This window comes from Nicotiana tabacum, chromosome 22, assembly GCF_000715075.1.
Source record: "Nicotiana tabacum cultivar K326 chromosome 22, ASM71507v2, whole genome shotgun sequence".
In the NCBI taxonomy this organism is placed as follows: Eukaryota; Viridiplantae; Streptophyta; class Magnoliopsida; order Solanales; family Solanaceae; genus Nicotiana; species Nicotiana tabacum.
In genome coordinates this window covers 29,730,154-29,740,486 of record NC_134101.1, presented here as the reverse complement: position 1 = coordinate 29,740,486, position 10,333 = coordinate 29,730,154, and the positions used below count along the sequence as shown (strand labels likewise).

General features: G+C 37.9%; 1 long non-coding RNA gene across 1 annotated transcript; it reads left to right on the top strand.

Annotated features, from left to right (window-relative positions):
* Nucleotides 1-210: 210 nt before the first annotated feature.
* Nucleotides 211-6,745, top strand: LOC107788019 (uncharacterized). The gene is made up of 2 exons (XR_001648523.2): nucleotides 211-427; nucleotides 931-6,745. It is a non-coding gene; the product is annotated as an uncharacterized LOC107788019 (long non-coding RNA).
* The last annotated feature ends 3,588 nt before the right edge of the window (nucleotides 6,746-10,333 follow it).

Genomic DNA, 10,333 nt, shown 5'->3' with positions numbered 1-10,333 from the left:
TTTTAAATTAGAGTTTAAATCATGCGTCAAATATTTTTGTGACTACAAAAATAAGTAATTGAGGCAAAACGAAGTTAAAGTTAAATTATTTTAAATATAAAAATATTATTATTTGGGACAAATTAAAAGGGGAAGTATGCGTGAATAGGGTGGTATTCATTTATAATCATTACTCTCAATGTTTTCTTAGAAAAAGGTCTAATTGCTCATCGATATAAAAATATTACTACTGGCGCTATGGGAAATTCTTAAAAATGAAAAATAAAAATTGGCTAGTATATAAATTGAAAATACCAAAATGCTTATACTTTGTAACCCTCGCTATCGAAAAATCCGGAAGAGAGAACGGCAATGGCTTTGAACAACGGCTTATGGTCGTGTGCTTCCAAGCTCATCAGCTCATCTGAATCAATTTTCTCCAAGACTGGTAGGTGCTTATCTCTTCGAAAATTGCTATAATTCTTTGGTTTTAAATTTTTTAAATATCATTTACTTTAATGAAATCAGCCCAACTAATTTGGGGACTGATACATAGCTGATTGACATAAGATTTCTTGTTATTTTTGCATGTTGAAGCTGAAATCTCACCAAAAAAGTCATTTTAGATATAGATTTCCGCTTGTGTGATGGTTTCTAGGGATATATTTTGACGGGTATTTATCTCTCTTTAGATGTGCCCATTTTTTGTGGTCAGCTTGATTGCCATTTTCTTGGTTTCTACTCCATTAATGAGAACTGTTGTACAGGTTCAATGCAATATGTATGCATTTTCTTAGCATGATGAACATAATATTCATATGGTTTGATATATCAATCTAATATTAGGATTTAGTTCAGCGTTCTTAATTACATCCGCCCTTCCTCTTTCCCTCCTTTGTGTTATCGGTTAGTTGTTGATGTTACACTTACATTAAGTCATGTGTCTTGCAGGAGTCTTTTTTAGCTTGCTTAGATGTGAGATTTTGGAGTACATCTAGTCATAGAGAGAATTTTCAAATTTGTAACTAAAGACAAGATTACATATTGGAATTCCATGGTTCTGAATGCGACGAGGATTTATATAGTTGACTCCAACTAGTTTGGGATTGAAAAGTAGTTGATTGATTGATATTTAGAGGTAGGCAGGGTGGGCTTCTTATTCTTAGTATTTCTACTTTTTGGCTGCTATATAGCACATAGGCACCTTAGTATTAGGAGATATCTTATGATATCTTGCAGCTCCAAAATATCCCATGTTAAGTTTCATGCCAAATACAAGTGGAATTCTATTCTCTTTTTCCTCTCGATAACAACCTCTACTTCCTACTTATCCACAAAATCTAATTCCAATAGCTCTAGCTCTCATCTCTCGTCTCCTTGAGACGATCTTGGGTCTGTGAAAATGTGTATATTGATCCAATATCTTCAAGTCAACTTTGTCCCATGCAACATTTGCAAGTAATCAATACCCCAATATGTCTTCTGATACGACGTCATTCAACAAGCTTTCTATCGGCATGGGCCTTCATGCATTTCTCATGAACTTGTTCTATTTTGGTCTTGAAGCAACAGTCAGTGGTTGTAAAATGAGTTATGTTTTCAGGACTGTGAGAAGGCACGAGAGAAAATATGTTATTGATATTGGATGATAAATACAATACAAGATGTCCCTATTTATAGCTATACACTACAAGAAGATATTACTTCTCTTCCAATGTGGGACAAGACTACACTATACATATCTGTAAACTAACACTCCCCCTCAAGCCGGCGCATACATATCATATGTACCGAGCTTGTTACACATGTAACTAATACGATAGCCAGTAAGAGACTTAGTGAAAATATCTGCTAGTTGATCATTTGACTTTACAAACTTTGTAACAATATCTCCTGAAAGTATTTTTTCACTGACAAAGTAGTTGTCGATCTCAATGTGTTTAGTCCTTTCATGGAACACCGGATTTGATGCAATATGAAGAGCAGTTTGGTTATCACACACTAGTTCCATCTTGCTGATTTCTCCGAACTTTAACTCCTTGAGCAACTGCTTGACCCAAAATAACTCACACGTTGCTATAGCCATGGCCCGATGTTCGGCTTTGGCGCTAGATCGAGCAACTACATTCTATTTCTTGCTCTTCCATGAGAGCAAATTACCTCATACTAGAACACAATATCCAGAAGTAGAACGTCTATCAAAAGGTGATCTTGCCCAATCAACATCTGTGTACCCAATAATCTGTCGTGGCCTTGATCATCGAACAGTAATCCTTTGCCTAGAGCTGACTTTATATACCGAAGAATGCGAACAACTGCATCCCAGTGACTATCACAGGGAGAATCCATAAACTGACTTACAACACTCACCGAAAAAGAAATGTCAGGTCTAGACACTGTGAGGTAATTCAATTTGCCAACCAACCTCCTATATCTCCTATGTCAGGTCTCTAAGAGGCTCCCTCTGTCCAGACAAAAGCTTAGCATTCGGATCCATATGAGAGTCAATAGGTCTGCAACCCATCATTCTAGTCTTCTCAAGAATGTCTAAGGCATACTTCCGCTGTAAAATAACAATACCTGAGCTAGACTGAGTGACCTCAATACCTAGAAAATACTTCAATCTTCCCAGATCCTTTGTCTGGAAGTGCTGAAACAGATGTTGCTTCAGATTAGTAATACCATCATGATCATTACCAGTAATAACAATATCATCAACATAAACCACAAGATAAATACACAGATTAGGAGCAGAATGTCGATAAAACACAGAGTGATCAGCCTCACTACGAGTCATGCCGAACTCCTGAATAATTGTACTGAACTTACCAAACCAAGATCGAGGGGACTGTTTCAAACCATGTAGTGACCTGCACAATCTGCACACACAACCATTAAAATCTTCTTGAGCAACAAAACCAGATGGTTGCTCCATATAAACTTCTTCCTCAAGATCACCGTAGAGAAAAGCATTCTTAATGTCTAACTGATAAAGAGGCCAATGACGTATATCAACCATGGACAAAAAGAGACGAACATATGCTACTTTAGCCACGGGAGAGAAAGTATCACTATAATCAAGCCCAAAAATCTGAGTATATCCTTTTCAATAAGACGAGCCTTAAGCCGATCAATCTGGCCATCCGGGCCGACTTTGACTGCATAAATCCAATGACAACCAACAGTAGACTTACTTACAGGAAGAGGAACAAGCTCCCAAGTGCCACTCGTATGTAAAGCAGACATCTCATCAATCATAGCATGTCGCCATCCTGGATGAGATAATGCCTCACCTGTAGACTTAGGGATAGAAATAGTGGACAAAGAAGATATAAAGGTATAATGAGGTGACGACAGACGATGATAACTTAAAACGACATAGTGGGGATTAGGATTAAGTGTGGATCGTATACCTTTGCGGAGTGCAATTGGTTGACTTAGAGGAGACAAGTCCGCAGTAGGTGCAGAATCTGATGCGGGGCATGAATCACCTAGGCTTGATGCTGGATGTGGACGATGATGATAAGTCAAGAGTGGTGGAACTGCAGAATGTCGAACTGAATTATGTGGAGAAACTGGAGCTATAGGTGGTGGAGCTACAACCGGAGCTGTAGGTGGTACAACTGGAGCTATAGGTGGTGGAGCTACAACTGGAGCTATAGGTAGTGGAGTTATAACTGGAGCTGTAGATGGTGGAGCTGGAGTGACTGAATCTTCAAAAGATGAAACTGGTAGTACCTCAGAAATATCTAAGTGATGACCTGAACCTGTGAAGTATGATTGGGTTTCAAATAAGGTAATATCAGCAGACATAAGGTACCGTTGGAGGTCAGGAGATTAGCATCGATACCCCTTTTGTGTTCTCGAGAAACCCAGAAATACGCACTTAAGAGCACGAGGAGCTAACTTATCTATTCTCGGAGTAAGGTTATGGACAAAACAAGTGCTTTCAAAGATACGAGGTGGAAGAGAGAACAAAGGTAAGTGGGGAAACATGACAGAGAATGGAACTTGGTTCTGGATAGCTGAAGATGGCATACGATTAATAAGATAGAAAGATGTAAGAACTACATCCCCCCAAAAACGCAACGGAGCATGAGATTGTATGAGTAGGGTACAAGCAGTTTCAATAAGATGTCTGTTCTTTCTTTTAGCTACCCTATTTTGTTGAGATGTGTACGGACAAGATAATTGATGAATAATCCCAAGATTTCATAAACTGCTGAAATGGGGAAGACAAATACTCTCGGGCATAATCACTACGAAATGTGTGAATAGAAACCCCAAATTGATTTTGAATTTCAGCGTGGAAGGTCTGGAAAATAGAAAACAGCTCAGATCGATTTTTTTAATCAAAAATATCCAAGTGCACCTGGAATAATCATCAATGAAACTGATAAAGTAGCGGAATCCCAAGGTGGAACTGACCTGACTAGGACCCCAAACATCTGAATGGACTAAAGTAAAAGGTGACTCTGCTCGATTTTCAAGACGCCGAGGGAAATGGGAGCGGGTATGCTTACCGAGCTGACATAACTCACACTCTAGAGCTAACAAGTGAGATAAACCAGATACCATTTTCTGAAGTTTTGACAAACTGGGATGTCCCAACCGTTTATGTAATAAATCTGGTGAATCAGTAACAGGACAAGTTGTAGAAGGAAGACAAGATGTGAGTCCATGTAATTTAGCAAGGATAAGGTAATAAAGTCCATTTGATTCATGCCCGGTACCAATGATCCGCCCCGAACTGCGTTCCTGTATAAAAACATGGTCATTAAGAAATAAAATAACGCATTTAAGTGATTTGGTTAAGCGACTAACAACTATAAGATTAAAAGGACTATTGGGAACATAAAGGACTGAATATAAAGATAAGGAAAGAAGTGGGCTTGCTTGACCTATTGCATTTGTCATGGTTTGAGACCCATTGGCCATTGTGACTTTTGGAAGAGATTGATAATACGAAATAGTAGTGAAAAGAGATTTGTTACCGGAAATATGATCTGATGCACCTGAATCAATGACCCAAGACTCAGAGGTTAAAGATTGGGAGAAACAAGTCACGTTATTACCTGTTTGAACAACAGAATCTATCTCAGAAGATGTCTGCTAACATGCTTTATACTGAAGGAACTCAATATACTCTGCTAAAGAAACCATCTGACTATTCAAAGCATCGGTTCTCATGTCGCTACAATTTGTAGTAGTAGGGTTAACTTTAAATACTGGAAATAAGTAACTCCTGTGAGAAAACTGAAGAAACAACTTGAAAAACACTGTTTACAGCAGGAAAACAGAACAATGTTCTGTGCCGGAACACTGTTCACGCCGGAAAATTCCAAAGTTGTCAGAATTTGTCGTAACCAGGATAGATAGACTATGAATTCCTTTGCGAGCAAGTTGTCCTGAGAGATGTTTTCAAAACAATAGTCGGAAGGTCACTGTTCACGCCGAAAAAATATAAAAGTGGTCGGAATTTGATTTGAATTAGATGGATAGGCTCGGAATTTTGAGGAGAGCATATTGTCCTGAAGAAGCTTCACGAAAAAATGGCCGGAACCCTCACCGGAAAAGTTATTGCCGGCGCGTGGAGGAGCGTGGCGGATTTTCTACCGGATAAAATTTCAGGGGTTGGTCGTCGGAGGGTGATCTACCTCGTGGTGGTGTTGGTTTTAGCACAACACTGACAGAAAGTGACTTTCACTTAGACAAGCCTTAGGTCACCGGAAAAATTGCACGATGACTAAGTTCTTTCTTCCCGGTTAACGCTGGAATGACGCACAATGATCTTTTCTCACTAATGCTCTGATACCATGTGAGAAGGCACGGGAGAAAATATGTTATTGATATTGGATGATAAATACAATATAAGAGGTCCCTATTTATAGCTATACACTACAAGGAGATATTACTCCTCTTCCAATGTGGGACAAGACTACATTATACATATCTGTAAACTAATAAAGACCATACTTTCCTATCTTCCTCAAATAGTATAAAATCACAGATAGTTAAGTTCGGCGAGGTTAACGAAGATGAAACAACCCTCTACAGCAAGGAAGAACAAGGGTTCTTGGAAAGCATGCCAGTTCTCCCTTTGCCCCTTATTTCAGCTCTAGTGGAAGCAGTTCTGTTGGACCTCCCCCAATTTTCCACATCAAGCATCCATTTACTGAGGTTATTTGTGATAATGTTGATCCTAATTTATTGGAAGAATCCAATGACTAGTTATATTTTGGGACGGACACGGTTTCAAAGAGGTTAGTTTTTGCACTTTTTCATATTATGAAGGGCATAAAATTTATGGATTTCCATTTGCCAGTACATTTTAATTAGTTTTTCTATGTCTTTATATCGGAGGAAGGCGTCTTATACTGTTAAAGATAACATGCTCAACCCGTTGTTTGCTCTTGGAGTGGAGAAAGTTGAAAAGAAGGATTGATTTTATACTTTGGCACATCCTGAACAATACGGTTCGTTCAAACCTCAACAAATAATTATAAGCTATAGTTTTATGTTTTAGATATCCATCGGATCATCACACTGGTGTTTACTATTTGAATGAAAATTGTGACAAATATTTCAAATTGTTGTAGATAATTTGTTTTGTCCGTAATTTTCATCATAAATTACTGCGTAACAGTTGCACTATAATTATTTTTAGACACATAAATTTTGATTTTAACAGTTCATAAAGCCTTTCATGTAAAATTGTAGAACAATTGAATTTACAAAACATTAGAAATAAAAAAACAGTTCAAAACTGCAATTTTGCTCGCATTTACGGAACTCCATTCCAAATTGAAATCCTTTACTGTTATACACAACAGATATATTCCTAGATCTTTGTTATCCTTTTTCGTCTCCATATACACTCGCACACCCATATCGTTCCGAATTTTTATTTGAGGACACAGTTCGTTCACTCTGTATTTGATCTCGATGATTTTTACTGAAGTATCTATCATTATGTATTTTGCAATTGCGGCATTCAAAGCACTATAACTTGAATTTCATCGACTATAATTTCGTCAACATCAAAATCTATATATCTTCCGAAGCTATCCCATCTACCACTGTGCTGAAGCATTATCGTCAGTTTTGACATTATAATTCACTCGTATTCCCAAATTCAAGCTAGACAAAATAATTTCGCAATCATGTAAAAAGTTTAGAAATTTGCTATATGTTCAGAGCTGATTGATAATACTTCACATTAATCTGTAATCGGTTTTTTCTGAAAGGATTTTGTTTTGAATTTGTTGCGTTTTTAATGAAAAAGCTGAGGAAATCATCGTTATAGAATGATTCTGTAGAAAATTGGGCATGAATTGCGTATTATTTTGGTTGCCGCTTTGTAGCGTATAAAAAAATTTTAACTGAAAAATATTATCTCCTTTCAATCCCGCATCATATTATAGAAGCCCGCAAAAATAAGGAGACTATACTAGGCGAATGTATAATTTTTGTAGGGAAAACATATTTATTACGGATAAGTTACAATACGTGGACATTTTAGGTAAATAGGCTTCATATAGAGTATAGGAAGGAAAAACTTCCTTCATTTATAATCATTACTCTCAATGTTATTTTTAGAAAAAAGTGTAATTGCTCATCGATATAAAAATATTACTACTAGCGCTATGGAAAATTCCTAAAAATGAAAAATAAAAATTGGCTAGTATATAAATTGAAAATACCAAAATGCTTATACTTTGTAACCCTTGCTATAGAAAAATCCAGAAGAGAGAACGGCAATGGCTTGAAAACGATGGCAGAGAATGGTGATGGCATTGAACAACAGCTTATGGTAGTGTGCTTCCAAGCTAATCAGCTCATCTGAATCAATCTTCTCCAAAACTGGTTGGTGTTTAATTACCGTATCTCGGTGCTACGTTGTTATTCCTCTTTTATTACTGTGAATATTATTTCTATAGGGGGTTTATTCCCAATAACTGGTATCAAAGCACAGGTTCTGCTCGTTCACAGAAATATTATTCACTATCGGTAGTATTATACTCGGTAAAAAACAAAAATATCCGGAGTAAAGTATGAGGTAGCAAAATTCAACGAAGATAACTGTTTCTCAACATGACAAAGAAGGATGAGAGATCTGCTCATCCAACAAGGATTACACAAGGCACTAGATGCTGATGCCAAAAAATCTGATATTATAAAAGCTGAGAATTGAGCTGACTTGGATGAAAGGGCTGCTAGTGCAATCAGGTTGCACTTATCAGATGATGTGGTAAATAATATCATTAATGAAGACACCGCACGTGGAATTTGGACAAGGTTTGAAAGCCTATACATGTCCAAAATGTTGACAAATAAATTGTACCTGAAGAAGCAATTATACGCCCTACACATGGGTGAAGGTACAAATTTTTGTCATATTTAAATGTGTTTAACAGACTAATCACACAGCTCGCCAACCTCAGAGTGAAAATCGAGGAAGAAGATAAAGCCATCTTGCTATTGAACTCGTTGCCATCTTCGTACGATAATTTAGCAACAACCATCATGCACGGTAAGACTGCCATTGAGTTGAAAGACGTCACATCGGCTCTTCTACTCAATGAGAAGATGATAAAGAAGCCTGAAAATCAAGGACATGCTCTCATCATATAAGGTAGAGGCAGTAGTTATCAAAGGAGTTCGAGCAACTATGGTAGATCCGGAGCTCGTGGAAAATCTAAGAACCGATCCAAATCAAGAGCTAGAAATTGCTACAATTGTGATCAACCAGGTTACTTCAAAAGAGATTGCCCAAATCAAAGGAAAGGCAAAGATGAAACTAGTGGCCAGAAAAATGACGACAACACAGCCGCCATAGTACAAAACAATGATAGTGTTGTCCTCTTTATAAACTAGGAAGAAGAACGCATGCACTTATCAGGTCCAGAGTCGTAATTGGTGGTTGATACAACAATATCTTACCATGACACACCGGTAAGAGATCTTTTTGCAGATATTTAGCAAGTGATTTCGGCACTATGAGAATGGGTAACACAAGTTACTCAAAGATTGCGGGGAATGGTGACATTTGTATCAAGACAAATATCGGATGCACATTGGTTCTAAAGGACGTGCGACATGTACCTGATTTGCGGATGAACTTGATCACGGGAATTACTTTAGACCAAGATGGATACGAGAACTATTTTGTAAATCAAAAGTGGAGACTCACCAAGGGATCATTGGTGATTGCAAAGGGAGTTGCTCGTGGCATGTTGTACATGACAAATGCAGAAATATGCCAAGGTGAATTGAACGCGGCACAAGATGAGATTTCTGCAGATTTGTAGCACAAAAGAATGGGTCATATGAGCGAGAAGGGATTGCAGATTCTTGCCAGAAAATCACTCATTTCTTATGCCAAAGGAACAACGGAAAAACCTTGTGACTATTCTTTATTTGGTAAGAAGCATAGAGTCTCATTTCAGACATCATCTGAAAGAAAATTGAATATACTTGATTTGGTATATTCTAATGTTTGTGGTCCAATGGAAATTGAATCGATGGAAGGTAACAAATATTTTGTTACTTTTATTGATGATGCTTCACGAAAATTGTGGGTTTATATTTTGAAAACCAAAGATCAGGTGTTTCAAGTTTTCTAGAAGTTTCATGCTATGGTGGAAAGGGAGACAGGTCAAAAGCTAAAGCGTTTCTGAAGTGACAATGGAGGTGAGTACACTTCAAGGGAATTTGAAGAGTATTGTTTGAGCCATGTGATCAGACATGAAAAGGCAGTTCCTGAAACCCCACAGCACAATGGCGTAGACGAAACAATAAACCGCACTATTGTGGAGAAGGTGAGAAGCATGCTCAGAATGGCTAGAATGACTTCAAACAGCCTGTTACCTGATTAATAGGAGTCCATCAGTTCCGTTGGCCTTTGACATCCCAAAGAGAGTTTGGACCAACAAGGAGGTGTCCTACTCGCATCTGAAGGTGTTCGGTTGCAGAGCTTTTGCACATGTACCAAAGGAACAGAGAACAAAGTTGAATGATAAATTTGTTCCCTGTATATTCATCGGATACGGAGATGAAGAGTTCGGGTACAGATTGTGGGATCCTTTAAAGAAGACGGTCATCAGAAGAAGAGATGTAGTCTTCCGAGAAAGTGAAGTTGGAACTGCTGATGATATGTTAGAGAAGGCCAAGAATGGTATAATTCCTAACCTTGTTAACGTTCCTTCTTCTTCTAACTATCCCACAAGTGCAGAAAGTACGACCAATGAGGTTGTCGAGCAGGGGGAGTAACTTGATGATGGTGTCGAGCAAGTTGAGCACCCCACTCAGGGAGAAGAACAACCTCAACCTTTGAGGTGATCAGAGAGGCCAA